This window comes from Neophocaena asiaeorientalis, unplaced genomic scaffold (genome assembly GCF_003031525.2).
Source record: "Neophocaena asiaeorientalis asiaeorientalis breed wild unplaced genomic scaffold, Neophocaena_asiaeorientalis_V1.1 scaffold67, whole genome shotgun sequence".
Classification (NCBI taxonomy): Eukaryota; Metazoa; Chordata; class Mammalia; order Artiodactyla; family Phocoenidae; genus Neophocaena; species Neophocaena asiaeorientalis.
In genome coordinates, this window is record NW_020173731.1 from 12,101,341 (window position 1) to 12,125,582 (window position 24,242).

The following is a 24,242-nucleotide window of genomic DNA, read 5'->3' on the forward strand; positions in this document are numbered from 1 at the left end:
CTGTTGCTTCGCATTTTCACCAATACTTGTATAATAACAAGGTTTTTAAAAAATAGATGTGAAATGATTTCTCATGGTGGTTTGATTTATGTGTCCATGATTATTAGTAAGTTTGAGTATTTTTTCATATTTATTGACTACCCATCTATAAATTGTCCATATCTTTTGCCCATTTTTCTATTGGTTTGTCTTTTTCTTATTGATTTATGAGTTCCCTATATAATCTGGATATTAATCCTTCTTAATTATATGTATTACAAATAACATCTTCAAATCTATAGCTTGTTTTCACTTTTTGAATGTTGTCCTTTGAGCAGAAGTTTTTTAATGAAGTCAAATTTATTAATTATTTTCTTTATGATAGCTTATTTATTGTATATTATTTAAGAGGTTCTTTCCTGTCTATGAATCATAAAGACACTTTGTATATTTTCTTCTAAAAGTTCTAAATCTTTGCTTTTCACATTTAAGCCTTTAACTCATTTGTGGTGAATTTTTGTGCATGTTGTAATGCAGAGATCCGATTTTACTTTTTCAATTACAAATTGAACAACAAATGTATGGCTCTATTATTGAATCTATAAACTGTGAGTCTATAGGTTCTTGAGTTACTCTTTCCTTCCCATTTAACATAATCATTGAAGGTTTTGTAGAAGAATGGAGCCTTTAAGAATGAATAGGATCTCAAGAGGCAGAGGTGGGAGAAGTCGTTTGAAGAAATATGGCATAAATGATGAGGAGAGGGAGGAAGAATTAGAAGACTGTCTAAAAACCAGAGAAAGAAAGAGTCTCCTTTGATTGAAATGTTGATTACTGTATAGAAGATTGGCACTGTATTGAATTACACTGTCCAATATAATAGCCACCAGGCACATGTGGTTTGAAATGTGGCTAGTCCTAATGGAGATGTGCTGTAAGTGTAAAATACACATCAGATTTCAAAGACTTAGTAGGAAAAAAATAATGTAAAATATCTTAATAATATTTTGTATTGATTACATGTCAAAATAATATTTTGATATATTGAGTTGAATAAAGTATACAATTAACTTTATCTGTTTCTTTTTACTTTTTTAATGTGGCTACTAGAAAATTTTTAATTGCATATGTGGTTTGCATTATATTTCTATTAAATGGTACTGGCATGGGATGGATTTGCAGGCTGCTATAAAAAGTTCCATGTGTTATTCAATAAGTAGCAGAATCAAAGGGTTTTGAGCAAAGAAAGGTCAATCTAATATTCCTAATTTGATGACTCAACATCTCATCTACACACAGCCACTTTTAGAAACCATTCTACCATTAGCCCTATGTGGATGATTAGCTCTGGTCATTTGATTCTTACAGAGAATACTTAATATGGTAGTCCTTGTTATTGTTTTTACTGTAACATGAATGGAACAAATCTAATGTGTGTTCCTTTGAGTGAGAAACTGGGACATTAATAAGTCAAAATTTTTGTCTGTTTGTTTTTTTTTTTTTTGTAGTACGCTGGCCTCTCACTGCTGCGGCCTCTCCCGTTGCGGAGCACAGGCTCCAGACGCGCAGGCCGACGCGCAGGCCCAGCGGCCGTGGCTCACGGGCCCAGCCGCTCCGCGGCATTGTGGGATCCTCGCGGACCGGGGCACGAACCCGCGTCCCCTGCATGGGCAGGCGGACTCTCAACCACTGCGCCACCAGGTAAGCCCGAGTCAAAAATTTTAATAGCTCCCCATTGCTTAGGGGATAAAGTTATTCTTTTGCCCAAATTATTAATAACTCAATATTGTCAGCTTTCTAAATTCTCTACATCTCCCTCCACTCCAGTCAAACATATGTTAAGCCTTAAATTGTAGCAACGTTTTCTTAGGTCAGTCTCCCAAGGCGATAGAAATAAAAGCAAAAATTTACAAATGGGACCTTACAAGCTTTTGCACAGCAAAGGAAACCATGAACAAACCAAGAAGACAGCCTACGGACTAGGAGAAAATATTTGCAAATGATGAGGCTGACAAGGGATTAAATTCCAAAGTATACAAACAGCCCACACAACTCAATAACAAAAAAACCCAACCCAATCAAATAATAGGCAGAAGGGGCTTCCCTGGTGGGACAGTGGTTAAGAATCCCCCTGCCAATGTAGGGGACACAGGTTCGATCCCTGGGCTGGGAAGATCCCACATGCCACGGAGCAACTAACCAGTGCGCCATGACTAACGAGCCTGCGCTCTAGAGCCCACGAGCCACAACTACTGAGCCTGTTTGCCACAACTACTGAAGCCCGCGTGCCTAGAGCCCGTGGTCTGCAACAAGAAAAGCCCACACACAAAGCCCACACACCACAACAAAGACCCAGTGTGGCCATAAATAAATAAATTAAATAAATAAATTTATTTTTTAAAAAATGGGCCGAAGAACTAAATAGACATTTCTCCAAAGAAGACATACAGATGGCCAATAGGCACATGAAAAGATGCTCAGCTTCACTAATTATTAGAGAAATGCAAATCAAAACTACAATGAGGTATCACCTCACACCATTCAGGATGGCCATCATAAAAAGTCAACAAGGGCTTCCCTGGTGGCGCAGTGGTTGGGAGTCTGCCTGCCGATGCAGGGGACGCAGGTTCGTGCCCCGGTCCGGGAAGAGTTGCCATATGACCCAGCAATCCCACTCCTGGGCACATATCCAGAGAAAACTATAATTCGAAAAGATACATTGCACCCCAATGTTCATAGCAGCACTATTTATGGTAGCCAAGACATGGAAGCAACCTAAATGTCGATCGAGAGGTCAATGGATAGAAAAGATGTGGTAAATATATACAATGGAATACGACTCGGCCATAAAAAGAATGAAATAATGCCATTTGCATCAACATGGATGGACCTAGAGATTATCATACTAAGTGAAGTAAATCAGAAAGAGAAAGACAAATATATGATATCATTTATATGCAGAATCTAAAATATGATAGAATGAACTTATTTACAAAACAGAAACAGACTCACAGACATAGAAAACAAACTTATGGTTACCAAAGGGGAAGGAGATTGGAGGGATAAATTAAGAGTTTGGGATTAGCAGATACAAAGTACTATATGTAAAATAGACAAACAGCAAGATCCTAGTGTATAGCACTGGGATATTCAATATCCTGTAATAAACCATAATGGAAAAGAATATGAAAAAGTATGTGTGTGTGTATGTATATATATATCTGAATTACTTTGCTGTATACCAAAAACGAACACAACATTGTAAATCAAGTATACTTCAATAAAAGTACAAATATGTGTTAAGCCTTATAGACAGTATGACTGTAGTTAACAATTCTGTCCTACATATTTGTATTGCTAAGAGAGTAGATCTTGAAAGTTCTATTACAAGAAAAAAAATTTTTGTAACTGTGTGGTGACAGATGTTAACTAGACTTATTATGGTGATCATTTTGCAGTGTATACAAATATCAAATCTTTAGGTTGTGCCCCTGAAACATGATGTTAAATGTCGATTTTACCTCAATAAAAATTAATTAAAAAAATATGTTTAGCAATTGTTGAAGGTTAGGTAGTGTCAGAGAATGATAGAAAGAACAGAATCCATGAAGTCTGATCTTGTTATAGCTTTGCTATTAACTCTTTATGTAACTTCATGAATGCTTATTACATGTCAGACACTATTCTAAACAATTTATGTAAGCTATCTTATTTCATTCTTGCAATCATTTTATTGTCCTGAGACAGAGAAATCTCTTACTCAAGATCACAGAGTGGCAATAAGGATTCAAAAAGGGGCACCTAACTTCAGAACCCAGCCTTTACGTAGAGCATTTATCCTTTCAGTTTTTCAGTGTACATATAGGCACACTTTAAAAATTTTTAAATTGAAGTATAGTTGATATACAATATTATATTAGTTTCAGGTGAACGACATAGTGATTCAGTGTTTTTAGAGATTATACTCTGTTAAAAGTTATTACCAAAAAATGGCTATAATTTCCTGTGCTGTACAATATATCCTTGTTGCTTAAATTTTTTATTTGAAATATTTCCTAACAACAATATTTTACAATTATTGCCAAGTTGTGTTATTTTATATATGATTATTAATGGCTGCATATCATTCCTTATTAAGGCTGTACCATAATTTATATAGCCATTTATGTCATTTACAATTTTTTCCAATTAAAATGCTTTGACGTTCTCTCTTGTAATCAGGTCTTTTTGCACATCCCTGATTATTTCTTTAGGACAAATTTCTATGAGTGGAATTGCTGGACCAGAGCGATCACTTCTAAAGCAGTTGGAGTTAAGCAGATGGAATTAAGGCAAAGCAACATCAGCTAACGAAAACACTTTAATGTCTCACTCTAAGCCCCACCGAGGGTAATTCTCTGCGCCAACCCCATAGCAAAGGCCAGTGCTCAGATTACTGGTGGCTGTGGAACAGAAGAGCCTCCAATGCCAAGATCAATAAAATGTCTTTCTGCTGGCATGTTCAGCTTTCCGCTCTGGTTTAGTACGATTTCTGCCCTCAAGGCCTTGGGGGTGACCTACTCCAGGGTTTGCATCATGTAAAATTACTTGGACTCCATTAAGGGACCTACAGGACAATCCCGCTATCCCTCTGCAGGGTCCTTTCTCCCACTTTATACTACACAGTTCAATGCAATTGCTGCAGAACAGCACATCTCTATTCTCTCTTAGAGAGATTCATTTTTTGTTGTTATTGTCGGGTAGGTTTTAGAACTGATATCCACCCTATTATCAATAGCATAACAGATCTGGTGTCACTACAAGTCTTCAAAAGTGACGTACCTCGCCGTTCCGTTAATCCTGGACCTGTCAGAGGTTACAAATCAAAGAAGTCTACCTAATAATGGTTATTGGGCACATAAGTGTCTCGCAATTTTGAGTTAACTGGTAAGGCTGTTGAAAGGTGCATGATTTACGCCTTCTTGTTTTTCTTGGCGTATGAATACAGAGCTTTATTGGGTTTAAAACAGTTTCACAAAATGCCGGCGTAAGGAATCGATCACACAAGGTTCTTCCTTCTTAAGTAAGATACTGTAGCACGAATATTTTTTCACGAGAGCCCGGATAGCTCAGTCGGTAGAGCATCAGACTTTTAATCTGAGGGTCCAGGGTTCAAGTCCCTGTTCGGGCGTTTCGGTTTTATCGTTCTTTTCGTTTTTTGTTTTTTTGTTTTTCTCAAATACTAGAAACCTGAAGGAAAAAAATCCCTTTCCGCTGGGAAACTACCATGCAAAACCTTCATACTCGCCAAGAAATTGAGTGATTTTGGGTAGTCGCTTCTTTTTCTTCTCTGAGAATATGTTTATTTAGCATACTCTGAAATCAGTGAAAAATGAAATTAATTCTATTTAAGGTTGAAGTACGCTGTGGCATTGAGATTTTCGTATTTGTAGTAAGCTAAGAAAGGGACAAGAAAACGAAGAAACGCCCGAACAGGGACTTGAACCCTGGACCCTCAGATTAAAAGTCTGATGCTCTACCGACTGAGCTATCCGGGCGCCTTCTTCAAACTCTCTCTCTTCGTTTTACTTGATAGTATTCTAATAAATTTCTTCTCACATAGATTAAATTTAGGTTTTAATTAGTATTAAAGTATTTTTTTCAGCAAGATGAAGAAAAACATTCACTTTTCTATATTTTTCTCCATTTACTTAATACATGTTTTCTTCAAGTTCTTTCATAGTTCGTGTTTTGTAAATTTCCAATATTTACTAAGCTCTCTAAAACCAAGCGGTACTAAATTACAGAGATGGACAACCAAGACGAACGTTAAAAATTCAGACAGCTGCAACCTCTTTTTACTACAATTCTTCTGTCTGCCATATATTACTTCCCTGATAGGACTTCTCAATTTTAGTTATATTCTACTGAACCAGATTACAGTATTTTTCCCATATTGTTAATGAACAATATATTTCCCTTCACTAGATGATGTAGCTGTTAAACAAGCATTCCTTAGCACAAAAGAAGGAAAGATACATTCGATTCATGAATAGAGGAGCTAATATAGGAAAACAGAAGTGACTGTGGAAAGGTGGGTGTGAATTTAGATTGAGAGAAAGAGAGTTTAGACCTTTAATTTAGATTTTGATTCAATTTTTGCCTTTCTCCCTCTTCCCAACAAGTTGCAGTTTTCAGGTCAGACTCACAAGGTGAATCCTTCTAAAGAAGTATAAGAGTGTACCAGTGGAACATGTACATGTGTACCAGCAACATGGAGTATTAAGAATAAAAATCTCCAGATCAGCCTAGTTTTTCCTAAAATCAACTTCATCAACCCTGACGCATAGGGTGTGGAACACAGGACTATGAAATTTCAAGACTGATAAGGGAATTCATTTTTGTTTCTGGGAACTTGAGGCTTCTGAACACAATGAACAAAATTGCCCAGCCTCAGTTGTAGGAGTTTGTTTCCTACAATTGTCTGATTCTTTTAGAACAAAGACTAACAAACTGTGTGATCCTAAATAGGTCTGGGTTTCCACATCTATAAAATGAGGGAAATTGATTAGATGACCTGTAAGATACCTTCTAAATCTAAAATTTAACTACTCTGTTACTTTTCCCACTGTGAATAAGATTAGAAGGAATAGACTCAAAATGCAACAGGAAAGAACAATTTAATTGAACAAACATTTGTTGATCATCTATTATGGCTTAGGTTCTGTGCTGGCTCTAGAGTCAGAGATATATAGGACACAGATCCTGTTCACAGTCTAGGCAAGAAGGCAGACATTTAAGCAACTAATTTTAACAAAGTAATAAATGCAGTAATAAGAATTCAAGTGCAGGAAGTGGCAGGAGATGAGAATGGACAGGAAGGCAGTAGGTATAAAATGAGGACAGGGGTCCTTAAGTTTTCAGGATCGGAGTTGAGTTTCAACAAGTAACGGTCAGAGGTATGCAGAGGAAATTGTAATGAGCCAGACAGACATTTATTCAGCCATTTCTTGAGCCCTCATGTGTTAGATACAGAAAAACTTTTTGCTCCGTTTGTTTGAATGAGATATGGAAATGTATTATACCTAACTTTTTTTTAAGAAAGGGAAATGGTGTCTGTCCAGCGTCCTAAAGGGGCAGAAATAAAGTTGTTTTTTTTTCCTGCCCAATGGCTCTGTTACATCATATTCCCTTTCCTCCAGGATAATAAAGCATTTGTTTAAATACACTGAGATTAACTCATGAATTGCTTATTGAGTACCTATTTCCACAGCAGTGAGCTAGACACAGTGGGAAGGAAAACAATAAGTCTAGAAGGAAAATGAATGAAAATTGTGTTTAGGGAATGGTGAATAAATTAATCCGGCTGGAATGGAGGGAGGTAGAGAGGAAGTGAGGGGTTAGAGACAGCTGACGGGTTTATTTCAGGCGAAAGAGAATAATTTTATCATATAGGCAACGGCAAAGTTTGAAAGTCTAATTGAAATTTGACTTGTTAACATTGTAAAGTCCCACCTGAGGTAGCATGAACTGAATCTGCTTTTGCTATGTTGCGCTACAAAACGCCACCAAGTAGCGCTACCTTGTTCCTTTTTAGCATGAAATCTTCCTGGAGGGCTTCATCAAGCTTCTCATTCACATTGACTGTTGAACTTAATTCTCCCACCAGAGGGCAGTCTAAACTCACAGATTCTATATTTGCGGAACCACGCCCCCCACCCCGCACCCCCCGCAAGCTAAATTTCTCCCACTAATTTTTAAAGCGACGCTCTTTGCTCTCCTACTCATCAGACTCAACGGTCTTTGAAAATCGCCATCACCTCTGTATCAGAGCTGGGAAAGGGAGGAAGAAAGGGGTCCCCAAACCAATGCCTAATGTAACTGCCTATTCAGAGACCCAGTAGTTCACCATCACTGTATAGAGTCTTTGAAGTTTGAGACCATTACAAGGTACTGGGAGGATGCGTGGTACAGAGGAGTTGTTCTGAAAAGTCTCCTTTTGTGTTTTTGGCCTAATAACTCCAAACTGAGAGCAGCCTGGGTTTCTGGTGGGCTTTCCAAGCTCTCTTCCACTACCGTTCTCTCTGAGAACACAGCAAGGGTAGCAACTCAAGAATCTCGCACAGCACCGAGAGCTCAGACACTGACTTCCTTGTCATTCCAAAGGGCATTTTCAGCCCTGCCCTCCTGGACGTCTCTGCTGCACTTGTGTCCCCATCCCTCTTTCCCGACACTTTCTTCTATCCTCCTTTCTGACACTCTGAGGTCTCATTTCTTCCTGCTATCAACCTGGCTGTTTCTTCTTGATGATCTCTTTTGCAGGCCTCTTCCTTCTTCTGTATGCCCACCTGGGTGATCTCATATATGCCCATAACTTTATGGATCATCTATGAACTGAAGAGTCCAAAATTGATATCACTTGTCCACACCTTTACTTTCAATTTAGTTTCATAAATCCAAAGTCAGCTAGACATCCCCACCTAAATATTCTAGAGACACTGCAAATCCAACATGTCCAAAATTAAAGTCATGGTTGCTCGCCCCACACCTGGGCCCTGTCTTACTACAGTCCCTCACGTAGTAAATGGCACCACCTACCACCAACTCCTAAGGCATCAAGTGGGGAGTAATTCTACACTCCTCCCCCTCTCTGATGATCCCTACGTTCAATACATTATCAAATAGTATTGATTTTTGACTTCCTGACTCTCTCTTGTATCTGTCCTTTCCTTCTCCCCCCCCCCCCACCCCCCGCCCCAGCTTTGAGATTCTCTGATCTTGCACTCTGAATGTAGACAGGGCCTCCCTGTCGAGCTCCAAGCCAGTACTCCTAACCTAGCAGGATGCCAATGGCAGACTCCAATTTGAAGAAACAATTTACAAAGGGCTGGCAGGGTATAGCACAACCACAAGGAAAAGTGTGCAGTACCCAGGGACCAGCAGGAAAAGGAGTTTCCACTCCCTGGATTGAAAGTCAAAGGAAGGGAGTAAGTGATTATGTAAATTAAAGAGAGAAGAGGAAAAGGAAGAGGGAGGGAGAGGGGCTGAAAGGGAGGGGGAAGCACCTGGAGGGAAGCTGTGATCTTTGGTTGAGGGTGGCAGCCAGCCCACAGTGAACCCAAAGAGAAGGATCCTGAGGAAGAAATATCCAGACCTCTTTGACCTCCCTCCTCCCACTCGCCTGCGGTGGCTCCCCACTGGCCCACCCCTTCTAGGAAGCCAGAGGGCCAAGAGTGGATCTACAGGGGCAAAAGGAAGAAAGACGTGCAGTGTGTCTTCCAAGTCCTCCTGTGTAATATGCACGTCACTGATCACATCACTCCCAGTCTACACCCTGGGTTCTCTGTGGCCTACAGGACAAACCTAAACTTTTTGATATGCCCTGGTTGCTCTTATAACACAAAATTTTCTCCCTACCAAAATGCTTTATAAAGCCTTTAATATGATCCCCCAGTCACCCAGGCAGGCCTGTTTCCTGTTAGCTCTTCCCTGAAGACTCTTCACTCCAGCAAATTTGGAGCATTGGTGGCTCTATGCTACTCTGTTCTCTTAGGCTTCTGAGCTTAGCCTGATGACAGGCACGCAGTAAGCTGGCACACATATTTGTGTTGTGATCAAGCAGTGAATGAGTGAGTGAATGAATGCATATTCTTATCCCCTGTGGCTCCTGAGGATCAGGAATAGCATCATGTAGACATCATACCACGTGCAGAGCACGCTGCCTGCGGTCCTCAAGGTGGTCCATCACGTTCTCTCCTTTGATCTTCACAACAGCCCTGAGTGGTAAGCGAAGCTGATGGAACTATTGATGCTCAGAGGGTGAATTGGACTACCCAAGGTCACGGCACAGTGGGTAGAAAAGAAACAGGAGCCTCTGTCACATCTCCTTTCATGAGCTTCTCCTCCCATCGTCTCGTTCAAGGTTGCCTGCAATTAAGGGTCCTTTGCATTTGCCCAGATTTCACCTTATATGAGAACAGAACAATATCTATCCCAAGAGATCCTTCTGAATAATGAACTCACTTTTTATATTGCTTTCTTCCCCTACATAGGACTTCCTCTGGTTATTCAAATTCCCTTCCTTACAAATATTTAACCTCCTTTGAGCTCTGGAGTCTCTTCCAATTCTATAAGTCTGTGAATCTAAGACTTGTGTTGGGTTTGTTGAAGTCTCATATTAGTGAGGAAATTTTAAAAGGCCCCTGATCTTTTTAAAAAGGCCTTTCCGACACCCTTAAAAAAGAGAAAAACCCACAAAACTCCAGTGAACCCAAAACGGGCTGGAATAATAGCTTTTAACAAATATTTAAAAGCTACTAGGGGCAGCTTTGCAGAGAAGCTGTAGAAGGGGCAGGTTTGCAGATGTTTCCCTGGGAACCCTGGCTGCAGAGTCCTGGGTATCTGATCAGAGGCTGGGAGTCTTGAGCCTTAGATACCTGAAGGGGACTGCAGGGGAGGGAGGCTGAGAACCAGGTGTTGATCATAGTCTGGTAAGAAAGAAAGAAGGAGGGCCCTGGGGGAGAACAAGATTCAAGTTTTGAGGAAAATGTACTTTGAGATCAGAGATCATAGTTTTTATGCAAACCAAATGCAAATGAGGATCTGGCCAATTATTTGTTTCTTTGGGTGGAGACCTTAGGAAAATTCTTCTAGAGACCACTGCTCAAACAAAGGTACTGAGTCAAAATTTTAAATATAACACACTATGAAAGATTTTTTTCCCCTGCGATAGTTGGGTTGAAGGACCTACTATCGCCGCTCCCCCCTCAGGTTGTAGATTGCTATTTTCTGGGGCTCGGGTCAGAAGACCCACTAGGGCGAATAGAAAAACGAATGAGTTTGAATGTGCAAAGCGCCGAGACAGCTTCCCCCCACCGCCACCTCCATCCTCAAGGTAGGGGTTCTTTCCGGCATCTCTATCTTAATGATGGGGGGAAATTCCGCAAACCGATAAATGGACCTCAAAACTCTGTCATTTCCAGTAGAATGATTTGGCATTCATCTGACACAGGGCAAAGGGGTCCCAGCAGGGAAAAGTAACGACCATCTGCAAAAACCGTCACGCAAGTGGGAAGTGGAAATCTTGGCTCTTGGATTCCCGAAGCACAACTTGACGCCAGCGCTTTTCTCTTCCCCCACGTACTGGAAGAGGAGGGAGAAGGAGGGAGGGAGGGAGAGGAGGAGAGGAGAGGAGAGGAGAGGAGAGGGGAGGAGAGGAGAGGAGAATAAAAAAGGAAAGCACCCGGGAACCCTGGGGCCGGCGCCCGCCGCGTGCAGCCCGGAGGGGGAGCGGCCCGGGAGGAGGCGGTGCGCGGCCGCCTCGCGTGGGTGCCGGAGCCGCCCGGAGCCGTGGAGCCAGCAGCCCAGGTCGCCGAGCACACGACACGTCGGGTTTTGCAGGAAACCCGCAGTGAGCACAGGTAAGACGCGCACCCATCCGGGAGCACCGGCCCGGGGTCTGCAGATTTCCCGCAGAGTGGAGCGAGCGGAGGTCAGGGGCTCTCCCTCCAACATGGCAACAGCCGAGGGGCAACAATGGAAGGAACCGAAGGTTTCCGGTGGCGGGACGCAGACGCGGTGGGAACGGAGCTCCAGTCCTGGCGCCGAGCAGGTTGCCAGCCCCCACTGCCTGCCCGCTCCAGAGGTTTCGGGGCGTCTCGGACCCAGGGCACACTCTTCCCCACCCCTTTTCTTCTAAACACACTTCCTGACTCCCAGCTGCTGCAAGGCGACCTGAACCAGCCAGTGGTTTTGGTATTTGTTTGTTTGTTTTTTTGTTTAAAATGAGAAATAAAAAGCAAAACCTGCCCTGGAGTGAGGGTGGTGGTGGGGTGCTTTCTCTTAGAGTGGGTGGAAAGTCAGCATCTAGCCTGGGAAATATATACATTTTTTTTAGCCAGATGGATAGTAGAATTGGCTTCTCCCTTATAAGGATACTGCAGCAAAAGGAGAAAGCTTGGGAGAGGGAGAGGGGCCCCCAGGCCTGAGTTCCGGAGCCTTGGGGGAGGCGCTGCTCTCCTGGCCTGTACTTGTCTCGTTTTCAGCTCCGACATCGGTGGCTTTGATGTTGGGGAGCAGTCGCAGCAGCAGGAAGCCCAAGGGAGGCTGCCAAGCTGGGATGGGGTGGGGTAGGGTGGGAAGCCCAGGGGCTTGGCAGGTTCCTGGTTCGTGGGAAGAGGTTACCAAATGTATGAGGTTAGTGCACACACCCTAGTTGGCTGAGGGGCGTGTGTGAAGAATCTGCCATTGCTCGTACCCCTTCAGGCCAACCTTTCTCTCCATCTCCAACCCCTTGTGGGGTCTTTGTGGCTTCCCTGCCCCAGTCCCACCAGTCGTGCCTGGGGTGGAATCTCTATTGTCTCGGCTGCCCTGATGTTTTTTCTCAATTCTGTTGGAGAATTTTGTACCCTGTGCAGGCTGGACCCAGCATGGCCCAGATTCCTTAGCACACAACTACCCAGGGTCCCAGAAGTGGGCCAACATGCCCCTCCTTCTCTCTCTAAACTACCTGACTGTCTGGGTTGTGGCCAAGCAGATGTAAGTAATTTGCACTGAATTCCAACCCTATATCTGTCGCTGAATGAAAACTTACTGTATTGCTGCACTAGGCCTTGGAAAGATATTGGAAGAGAAATGGTCCAGGCCGTGGCAAACCTGATCTCCAAATACTCCTCCCTCCCCAGTTCTAGCTTTGGATCCCAGAACAGAGAGGTTATGATGCTTCAGAACTGAAGCTTCTTCAGAGCTTGGCGGTCCCATCTGGGGTCGTGTCCATGGAAAAATTAAGTCGAGGCACAGTTTATAGCTCTGCCTGGCCGCCAGCATCTGAGGAGATGGTGGCTCTGAGCCGGAACCCTGGACTGAAGCTGTGGCTGCTTCTCCTTTGGCCTTTGGGTGAGCCAAGGTTTGATTTCCATGGCTCTGAATTTACTGCTGAGTGTGCATGGGTGTGTGTGTCTGAATCTGATCAGACTCTCAGCCCTGGCCAGAAGGGAGCTTGTCCATTTCCCTCTCCCTGGAAGCATTGGTGAGGGAGGCCCACAGGGTGTGCTGGGGTGAGGAAGGTTCAGTTTATCTGGGTCCTCAGGCTTTTCCCTGGGGTTCTCCTTTGGGATTGTCCTGGAATACCTATGTCCTTGGCCATGATGTAGTGGTGCTCTAGCAGATACCCCACACCCTTGTGGGCCTTTGGTCTCCTCTCTGTGGTGGCCCCACCCCACCTAGGCCTGGCCCTTTGCAGGCATCTCATGTGTATGGTCATTCAGCCTGGACAGCCCTGCTAGCCAGCAGGAATAAAAATGAGGGATCTCTGTTCCCTTTAGGGGTTTGTAACTGGCCGTAAACTTCAGGCTCCTCCTGTTCCCAGGATGTGGACTTGGACATGATAATGCGAAATAGTAGAGAAAACAGTGGATGGGTTCAGCGTCAGGAGGCCTGGCTTCCTAGCTGTGTGAGCATGGACAACTTGTGAACCTAAGACTCAGTTTGCATATCTGTAAAATGGTGAAAAATATACCCTTGGCTCATGGGATTGTTTTAAGGATGAAATACACTGCTTACCATGAACTGAATAAAATCATGTATGCAAAAGCACTCTGAAAACTGCAGAGTAGGTGATTCATTATGAGTTTAGTCTCAATAATGAGGGAGGGAAAGTTGGTGGGGATGGGGGGAGGGGTGGGAGGAAAGGGATATGAAATAGAGAATGTTCCGGAACCTTTCTTTTCTGACTAAGGGAAGAGTGATGTGACAAGGCCAAGGTAACTGTTCTTTGGGTATTTCTCTTTAAAGGGTTGGTAGAATGGGAACTGGGAGAGAAGGGAAATCTGCTTAATGATATTTGTAGGAAATCAAGGGGAGACATACACCCCCAAAGGTTGGCTACTGTCTATAGACAGGGTAGTACTGAGTTGGCAAATAATATAATAGCTGACACTTACTGATGTCAGCCAGCTAGTAAATGACAGAGAAGAGATTCAAAGCAGGCAATCCCAACTCCAGACCCTGTGCTCACAACCTGGGTGCCACTCTCAGGGAGATATTGGGTCTTGGGAGAACAAAGAGGGGAAGCAGAGTTACAGAATTCATTCATACGGGATTCCTTGATTTTGAATGCTTGTGAAATGTCACCAGACTGGGACATACCTTAGATAATAGAGGCCCTGGAGGACAAATTTCCTCCACCCAGCATAGCAGGTCCAGCATAGTACCTCCTTAATTCTTGCATTTCCTATGATTACATATAGCTTTAGAATTGGAAAGTCATTTTCCTGCAAAGAAATGACTCTCCCAAGGTCACATGATTACTTGCCCCACAGATCACTTTACTACTAATGAAAGGACCTATCCTTTGGCACTTTAGAATGTACCTATCAGTGGCCTATCAGTTGACCCTATCATTGTTGGGAAATTCTCTTCTCTCATGGTGATGGAATTCACTGTCCTCAAATCTTGATTTTGTTAAAGAGATTAAGGACACAGGACACCCGTGTTGGGACAGAGGCTCTTGAGGTATGGAGAAGGAAGAGGAGAGGGGCTCCCAATAGCCCTAAGGCAGAATACAGAATCTATGACAAGGGGTCTTTAGCAATTCATCCTTCCTCTTCTTGAGAACTTCCTGTAGTAGGTGTAGTCTTACCTAGCAGAGGCTTCATAGTGTTTCAGAGAGAAGCCAAAAATCATTTGCCTCTTTGGAAACTCTTTTCCTTCCTCCTTAACTTTCACACCTGCCACTCTTCTTTCTCGAAAACATTGTTCAACTCCCTTCCTCCTGGACCTTTCTCTCTTAACCCTAGCCATCCCTAGTCACTGCGAGACTAATCTCCTGGGCAGTGGTTTCTTTTCTCCTTGGCAGTTCTTCCCATGATGCTTTGTGCCTCCTTCTAAGTCTCTGGCCCGTGGATCCTGTCTTACAGGTTAGCTTCTCTTTCTGTATCCTCCCCACAGTGGAGGTGGGTGCCAGGCATGAGAGCTGTTCACACATGTTCCCCAGGCCCACCAGGAATAAGCTTGCATGGAGGCAACCTCTCCTGCCAAGTTTTTTCTCTCTTTCTATCTTAGTCTACTTGGTACCCTTGATAGCAAACCAGAAGGCACAGAGTGAGGGGAAAAGACTAGAGAGCCAAGGAGATTCCATTTTGAGGAAATAGTACAGTTTGCTTTGCTAGGGCGAAGAAATAGATATGAGCTCTTCCCGTCTCAGGTCCAAATTAACCTAGAACCCAGAGAGGAGTAATGATGGAGCCCTGCCACTGTTGCAACATCTCTGAGAGCCACACTTTTCTGAAACCAGAGTGTCTGTCACATTCCTGACTTGCCATGCTGTTGTGTCTTCCAAAGGGTAAAAGAAGTTAAAGTACTAGGAGCACTATTACAGCGCATTTAATTCTGACCCAAAATGGAGAGATTTTTTGCAAATTGGATATTATGGGAACCTAGGAGAAAGCAACTATATTTTCCCCAAGATATTATAACCAGGTTGTCAGATTTTCACTTTAGAATTCAAGAAGGCAGATTTCTTCCATCCTCCCTCCCTCCCTCTCTCTTTCTTTCTTTCTTTCTTTTCTTCCTCCCTCCCTTCCTCCCTCCCTCCCTTCCTTCCTTCCTTCCTTCCTTCCTTTCTATTAAGAGAAAAGGTGGATACAGTTCTCTGACGAGACTTTGAAAGATAGAGTGGTTCCAAAGGGTTGGCAATTCTCTGAAGTACAATTTTGATTATGCTGTTGTAGATGGTCCCAACAAGGAAGGCAAAAAGGAGCCACCTGAGGAAAAGTTCAACTACCGAGAAAGGCAAGAGCATGTGATAAAGAAGAATAGCCACAGCACTGAGTGTCTGTCTACCCACAGCTTTTCAAATGTTATCTTAATTCCACACCGCTCCCCCCAATCCTTGGAGGAAATGGATGATAATGAAATTGTCTCATCCCCATTTGCAGATGGGAGAACTGAGGTTAAGCTTAGGTTTGGATTCAAACCAAGATTAAGAAACATGGCTAAGATGATACAACTAATGAAAGAAGAGCCAAAGTTGGAGTGTAGGTCAGGATACCTCTAGAACCTGTGTCCCTTCTGTGCTACACTGGAGGGACCTGTGAGGAAAAAATGTCAACGAGGCCCAAGTTCTGCATGAGATGGGACTTCCCCAAGAGCCAGGTGACAGCAGCAAGTGTTCTTCTTAAAGTCATCTGTGGAAGAAATGATCACAAGAGTAATGAAAGTCTGTCAGATAATGTTTGAAAAGAGCTCATCCGTTCATTCAACAGATGTCTTTTGAGTGCTTACTTATGAGTTCAGGTGCTTTCAGTGACTAGGACACACAGCCTTCCAGAACACATTGCTGGGTTGGGAACATAGACAAGTGAGTAGCCTGGGTGTAGTGGGTGGGGTAGTATGGGGTGCTTTGAGAACTTGTAAGCGGGGCATTTAGGGTGGTCAGACCTCCTGGAAGAAGTGAAATGTTAGCTGAGATCTGAACAATGAGTAGGCATTGGGGTGGGGTGGGGGATGAAGCGAGTGGTGGAAGAGGTGGAGGGAACGTAGTTTAATTTGGCCAGAGGCATTGAAGGAGTTTGCATCTTACCTTTTATTCATCCATCCATCACCCGTTATGCATTGAATGTACATGACGAACCTCACGCTCTCCTCAGCGTACTGCAGTGAAGAGGACAGACAAAACGAACTACCTGGAACAGTGCGTGGTACGTGGGAAGGACTCAGTAAATGGTGGTGGCCACAATTATTTTATCATCTTCCAATAGCAGGTTTGTGCTAAACCCTAGGGATACAAACTTGAGTTCAGTATGGCCCCTGACTTTGAGGTACCCACATTGTACTCCAAAAGATGCAAATGAACGGATGAGTTTCTTTACGTAGTGCGGTAATTCTAAAAGCTCAGTATGAGTCACTTGTCCTGTGGCTGCCCCAAGAGTTGGTGGAATCTTGGGCCGCATTTCATAAAAGTATAGAAGCTAGGACTGGAGTGCTTAATATTTGGGGAGTCTCTAAATTCTGAGAATCTAATAAATGCTATGGAGTATCGACCTGGAAAAACCAATGACAATTTTGCCTTCCTCATTCAGCTTCAGAATCTCTGATGCTACAACGGGGAAGTGATAACTCTACTCTGGGTTGGTCAGACCACCCTCAGAGCACAGTATTTAACAGCTCTGTGCCATGCGTAAAACATTGTATTGAGCATCGCGAGGAAGACAAAGATAAATAGGAGGTAATTTTTTTCTTAAAATTGATGGACTTATATCTATACAGTGCTTTGTAACTATAAAGGACCTACATGGATAGGTTGTTTTCATTCTAATCACCAGTGGGGTAATACAAAACAATATAAATGCAGTGGGATGCATTAAAAATTTTACAGATGTCTGAAAGAGAGCAAAGTCACTTTCAGTCGTAGGAGGTGAAAGAAGGCTATAGTGTAAGAGCAGGTATTTGTAGAGGGCACTAGCATGAGTGAAGTTTTGTGGGAAAACATGGGGCCCTGGAGAATGGTTAATAACCGTCAGTGTTTTGGGGGGCATGCAGGGGACTGGGCTGGGACTCAGTGTGGGAGGTCTTGAGTACCTGATAAGGAAGGGGAGAGACAAAGTTTTTCATTGGAAGAATGACATGATCAGAGCTGTGCTGCAGGATTCCCTGGCACCGGAGTGCAGATACCTCAAGGAGTCGGCAGGGGAGGCAGAGAGGCTAGCTAGGACGCTATTCTAATGGTCAGGTAACAGAAAGGAATAATAATTTTTTGGTGCTTAAGATGTGCTTTCGATAGGTTATCTCACTTAATGAAAGTAATCAGAATCTTGGAAAGGAACGGACCAATTTGAGAGAGGTTAGAACAGAAAGGCTGAGGGACTTTCTTCCCTGGAGGATTTTGGGAACGGACAAGATTGGTTGTGGTTCAGTCTGGAAAGAGCGCTTGAGTGGGGGTCTGAGACCTGCTTCCCGTTCCACTTCTGCCACTGACTACCTGTGTGACCTCAGGCAAGTCATTCCCCCCCCCCCGACCCCCCGTGGTCTTTGGTTCTCTTATCTGCAAAACTGTGGGTCTGGTGTTTAGGGTTTGTTTGCTTATTTATTTATTTGCTTGTTGTTTTCAGTGGCTTGAGACAGTGACACAGTGTGTTGGTGTTTGGGGAGAGCTTGGGGGTGTACCAGAATAGTCACCAATATCAGCTTGAAAATTTGATGAAATGCAGTATGCCTGGGTCTCCGTGGCAGGACGGGGAAAAGACCTCAAACAATTTTGGCCTCAAACAAGATTCAGTTTAACTTTCATTTATTTATTCTAATTTTAAATGTTATTTATTTTATTATTTGCTTATTGAAGTGTAGATGATTTACAACAGGTTGACTCAGTGTCTTTTACTACTTGTGTGACCTTGGGCAAATTACTCAATTCCTTTTCTGTTTTCATAAAATAAGGATAATAATATGCACAGTTAAGGATTGTCATGAGGATTAAACAAGACAATACCTGGCACAAAGTGCTGGGGTGGGTGGGGGAGGTCTGTTTCCTTCCTCCTCTTTCTGTGATGCTCGTATTCACTTAGCCTCCCTCTCTGAACCCCCCCGCCCGCCAACCTACCTTCTCTTTCTTTTCACCAAAACAAAGTGTGATACCCTGACTCCAGGCACGACAGTGGACATATCCGTGTAGAATTAATTTGACAGACTTTGTAATGGAGTTTCCATACACAGCAGTGGTATTTCAGCAAGGTAGCTAAGGATGGTTAGTTCCGTTATGCCTGCACATTCAGTCGTATTCTGGCTACTCTCGTCCAGCTGCAGGCATGCAGCTAATCCCTGCTGAGAATGGCCTCTGACTCTTGCTACCCTGGTAGACCCCGACTGAGGGTCACATGGGCAAGGGCCCCATGAAGGTGGGGCTGGTGGGATGTGAGTGTGCTACACTGAGCCAGGTGGGCAGCTAGTCCACTCTTCTGCTGAGTGTCCCCATGCTGGGTATAGAGTTGGGCTCTGTCTCCCTTGGGACCTTCCCGTGCGAGTGGGACATAGGAAATGGGAGAAAGGCATTAGGGCATATACAGGGCAACACGGAAACTGACGCGACCCCTCGTCTACTCCCCCATCCCCTAGGTCACTTCCTATTTAGAAAATAAATCTTCTTAACCCCTCCATGTGCAGAGATGCAGAACAGTTGTTTTAACACCACCCAAGGCGAACGTGTTGCTCTTGTACCCCAGACACCGGCACCCCCATTTTAATCAGTCATGTCACCCACGCAGCATCGGAGTGCTTGGGAGACACTGAGAGAGTAAAAGAAGAAAGGACAGTTTGAAAGGGTTGACCAGGGAAGGTTTCTGAGGATCTTGAGTTGGGGTGGAAAGAGGAGAGAGAAAGCAGGAGGAAGAGAAAAGTGCCTCCAGCTGCACCCATGGCTTTTCAGGCCCTAAGAGTCAGGTGGGGCGGGCAATAGGACTGGGGAGTCTAGACCAGGGCACTGGAACTACCACTATGACAGGTCTAGGGAGTGACCAGGTTGAGGGGAGCCCTGGCTGGGATCCCCAGTGATCTAGCACTGTCAGGGTCACTGCCTGCTTCCCAGTGTCCCCATCTCAGTATCCCTTTCCCTGTGGTTTGGGGATTCTGGACACTGAGGCCATCTCAAAGAGGATCTCATTTCTCAGTTCCCTCTTAGGGCCCTGCATCCTGAGTGGGGTTTCTCCTTTGACCTTGGTAAGAGAGAATCCGTGGTCTCCCCCAGGGTTCAGTGTCCTTGGCTGACCCGGAGCAGGACATCCTTCCGGCCTGCTACCAGGAAGAGTGGAGTGGAACTTCATGGCTACTGGGTGAGGCCAGGCTAACAGCAGCCAAGGCCAAGTATTGGGGGGGGTCAGTGACTTAAAAGGACAAGCTGCCTGGTGGGTAGCGCTTGGGGGGACTTGTGTGCTGGAGAGGGGCAAGAGATTCCTGAGGCTCAGGAACTGGGACCAGGGGAGGCCATGGACAGGCAAGGCCTATGCCAGAGATTCACCTCCCCTACCTTTTTTTTTTTTTTTTTTTGCAGTAGGCGGGCCTCTCACTGTTGTGGCCTCTCCTGTCAGCGGAGCATAGGCTCCGGACGCGCAGGCTCAGCGGCCATGGCTCATGGGCCCAGCTGCTCTGCGGCATGTGGGATCTTTCCGGACCGGGGCACGAACTCGCGTCCCCTGCCTTGGCAGGCGGACTCTCAACCACTGCGCCACCAGAGAAGCCCTCCCCTACCTTTTAATGGGTCATTTCTCCCAGTGCCACTAGAAATTTCCTTTACCACTTCCAGATTCCCTTAGGTTGAGCACCCCTCTCCTCAGACTCTGCTTTTTAAATGCAAACGTCCCTGGGAGGGACTAACACTTTGGCCTCTAACACCCCTGTGTAAATTAGTATCAGATGTTTGGTGGTGTTTTGTTTTTGTGTGTGTGTGTGTGTGTGTGTGTGTGTGTTTTTCTGGTCTGAAAGAAGGGGGCTACTTGAGAGCTGACACCCTTTTCTTTTCCCACCCTGGTTTGTGAGGACCCCAGGGCTTCTCCACTTTGCCCTCACCTAGGAAATAACACCTGTCCCTGAGGCTGTCCAGAAGCTAGGTGACCTTTGGACAAAAGCCCTCCTGGGCTCTTGTGTCTGGAGTCTCCTTCCCTGGCATTTCCCTCCCCGGTGCTCTCCTCGCTGGCCCAACCTGTCCCCAAATGCTGGAATGTGGACAGGGAAGGCCCAGAGCTGCCCCTGGAGCTTAGAGGCCCTGTTTTCCTTTTTCTTCTGGTTCAACTTTCCTCTACTCAGAGGCAAAAAATATACAAATCAATTTTCACTGCAAAGTAAAGGAGCCGTTACAGTGGAGGATTCCTGGACTGAATGTCAATATCATGACATAGTATGAGTGTGTTTCGTGTTTGGTAATTGCAATCTTTGTTGCGGTCATCCATTTACAATGCTTGGTGTCAGTTTATTTATCTCTTGTAAAAATAAAATACAGTGTGTGTGTGTGAGTTGTGGAAAAAAAATTATTAGGTTTATAGATAGAATAAGATTTGTCGTCTGAACTTAAAAGCTTAAAGAAAAAAAAATACATCATTGCTTAAAAAAAAAACCCCAACTTTCCGTCTGCTTTTCTCAGGCTTCTTTGCCAGTGGCGCTAAGGCTGTCACCTCGTGGTGTCTAGGCCAGCTTCTTCTCCTGCCCTTAGGGAGCTAATGAGGGAGTGAGTCGGAGGGTGCGGGAAGGTGTGCAGTTTGTGTGATTACTGTGGCTCTGGGTCCCTGGGAGTGACTGCAGTCTATCAGGGATTTTCTCGATTTGGGGAGTTAGCACTGATTGCAGATATTCTCTGTTATCAGACAGCATGTCAAGATCGTTAGTTTAGGGACTGTGGTGGCAGAGGGACAGTGGGCAGGGCTTGTGGACAGTGGCGCAGAGCCTCCCTGCCAGGAGGGCAGGAAGGAGCTTGCCCTGGGCATGCTGTGGCGGCTGGTCTTTGCTCCTCCGAGGTTCCCTTGGATGACTGGCTCAGTCTTTTTCTGCTCGACTGCCTTTTACCCTCTTCCGAGCCAAGCAGGTGGCTGTCAGCTGCACACACAGCCTGTCCCTGCCCCCTGGCACAGGCAGTGCCACTACACTGGGGCTGCTGGCCCCACCTTCTCTACTCTGTAGAATTGTTCTGGGGACCAAGTCCCTCGGTCCTTCTCGTCCCAGGCTCTGGCACATTCAGTGCCAAGTGTGTACTCATGGGATGGAGCGCAGGGCTGGGGCCAGGGTTGTTTCTGAGGCCCAGCACCAAGTAGCCTCCCCACATTGGTCCTGTGGGCCCTTCCCGACTCTGCTGTGGCTCCACCGTGAGACCCAGGGCAAAGTCGCTGACCCTCTGTGGGCCTCATTCTACTAAACAGTAGGACCCTGTCATGGAGAAGAGAGATTACCTTTTAGATGTCTGAGAAAGGTGCTACCAGAAAATAACCAAAGAATTGTTATAACTGAATGAATTGGAGACACTCCCTAAAGATCAGAGCGTTGATTCCCAGCAAAGATGTCATTCTTTTGGAGGATGGTCTCACTGGCATTCTTCGGTAGACTCTGGTTAGTCTGATGCCTCTGTAGTTACCCTGAGATACAGCCCCATCCCCTTGCCATGGGGTTGGGCTGTAATTTGTAGTCTGCTCAGGGCTGCCTCCTTCCTCCTTGCAGACTCTGATGGGTTAGCCCCATCTAGCTTGTGAGGACCTGGGGAGTCTGGACCTGAGCCGTGAGGTGGAGGACATTGCCTCTCATCTCTCCCCTCCGGTGAGTCCTCCAGGCAGAGCAGAGCCTTGCTAGAGTTTTGGGTCCTCGCTTTGGTGCCCCGGCTGGACGGGAACAGCTGTGACCTGCTTTCTGGATTCTGCTTAATGGGCTGGCCTCCTCTAGCGAATTTTCCCAGCCCACGAAGGAATCCTGGAGAACTGGATTCCGAAGGGCATGAGCTGGGGAAGCTGGACTGGAGATTCAGCTGGAGGTGACAGAGGCGACAGTCCGAGCCTTGCAGGAGCCCTTGGCTTGCAGCAAGCAAGTGGCACGGAGAAGGGCTGCCGTGTCCCCATGCCCTCCTCCACCCACTTCCTTACATCCTCCTCCCAGAGGGGCTTCCTTTATGCTTCAGGAGTCTACAGGACCCTCGGAGAGGCTAAGGCTTCCTAGATGTTGCTCTTTGCAAATGGCAGGCTGTTTTTCTCATGTGGGTGGGCTGGTGTGAACTTTGTCTGTAGAGAAGTTTCCTCAGGAGTCCTCTCAGCTGGAGGCCAAGATTATTAAGGGAAGGTCATCCTGGGAGTTCCTCTTTCCCTCTGCTGTCCTGTCCACCGGCTTTCTCTGGAGGGCCGAGGAAACTGGAAGAGTAATTCTTAACCACCGTGCTCCTTGGAGGAAACCCGGCCGATCTGAACTAGAAGGCCTGGATCTTGGGGCTGCGGTGGCTGAGGACAGGGGGTGGAAAAAGCAGGAAGTGTGGACCAGACAGAGGGGAGATGTGGCTGTTCTGGCTCCTGGGATGGTTCCTGGCCAAGACCTTTCTTTCCTTTTTGCCAAACGTTCCATTCAGCTGATTGCCAGTTCCTGGTCCCTGCCATCTTAATCGCCAACTCTAGGAAGGAAAGTTTTGCGAGGAGCCATGAGCTACCTCACCTCTTCCATCACTGACTCTCTTCGTACCCAGATCCCAAATCTACAGGGTGTGTGCTAGGAGCTGTGATCTCCAGGGATTCCGTGTGTGTGTGTGTGTGTATGTGGTGTGTGAACAGAACAGCTGCACAAATGGTTTCTGAACCGGGACCGAGGACTCAGGGCTGTGAATGCAAACCCAACTGATGTAACTGTGTCACACAGCCTCCTGTCCCTCTGCTCTCTTAGGACCCAGAGAGCCCTTTATTAACTCTTGCGTCCACTTTGGCTTCAATTGGTGGAGAGTCCAGGGTAGGCCCAGGAAAGAGAGAAACGGAAAGTAAGTTCCAGTAGCAAAACTGAACCACGTGGGGCTGCTTTAATTTGGCTGAGAGGATGCTAGAGAGGGGCTGTATGAGTGGGAAGAAAATGCAAGCAGTTATATTGAGTCTCCTCACATTTGGATTAAGTGAGAACCACACAGAGAGAACATAGTTAAACAAGAGAAGGACTTTGTTGGTGAGTGTGACTCAGTGATGGGCCTGACATCAAAGAAGCTTGTAGCGCTGTATAAAACCTGTAGGTTTTCAGTACGGAAGCAGGGACCAGTTGCACATCTGTTTGAGGCAGGGAGCTGACCTACTTGACTTATTGTTATGCCTTCCCGCTGGAGGGGTCGTGTTCCTGGCACAGGGCACGCTGACTTCCCTGTTGGAGCTGGGGCTGTGGGAGGGGAGAGGTGGAGCTGAGCGGCAGCGTGTGGAGCGAGGGGTGGGGGACGGGTACCTGGCTGCAAAACCAGTGGGATTTGGGGTCTGGGTAAGTGTGGGTGCTGGGGGTAGATAGGGGCAGGGTCCTCTCAGAAGAGAAAGCTCTGGGAGCCAAAGGGATTAAGTCCTTAACCCCTTGAACCATTCTGTCCTGAGAGGAGGTACTGAAGGTCTCTTCCTAGGGCAGTCCTAGAACTGAGTCATCTTCCCTTAGTAAAAACTGCTAACAGGCTGGGGGCTTGAGACCCTCCATATTTTTCACCACCTTTCTTGATAGCTCTCCATTTCCCCTGCTCAGTGAAGATGGGTCGGGACGTGCAAGGTTCCCTGCTTTGTGCCCGAAAGGGGAGATTGAATTATTTATGATACATCTGTCAC

At 45.4% G+C, this 24,242-nt stretch overlaps 1 protein-coding gene and 2 non-coding genes across 3 annotated transcripts in view; 2 read left to right on the forward strand and 1 right to left on the reverse strand.

Annotated features, from left to right (window-relative positions):
• The first annotated feature begins 5,076 nt into the window (after positions 1-5,076).
• Positions 5,077-5,149, forward strand: TRNAK-UUU (transfer RNA lysine (anticodon UUU)). Its single transcript has one exon. It is a non-coding gene; the product is annotated as a tRNA-Lys (tRNA).
• A 294-nt stretch (positions 5,150-5,443) lies between these two features.
• Positions 5,444-5,516, reverse strand: TRNAK-UUU (transfer RNA lysine (anticodon UUU)). Its single transcript has one exon. It is a non-coding gene; the product is annotated as a tRNA-Lys (tRNA).
• Positions 5,517-11,203: 5,687 nt separating this feature from the next.
• PIK3C2B (phosphatidylinositol-4-phosphate 3-kinase catalytic subunit type 2 beta) overlaps positions 11,204-24,242 on the forward strand; it is a 61,388-nt gene continuing 48,349 nt past the window's right edge. Inside the window, exon 1 of the mRNA XM_024750936.1 lies at positions 11,204-11,378. The gene's annotated coding sequence lies outside the window, so the exon portion shown is untranslated. The remainder of the gene's footprint in view (positions 11,379-24,242) is intronic.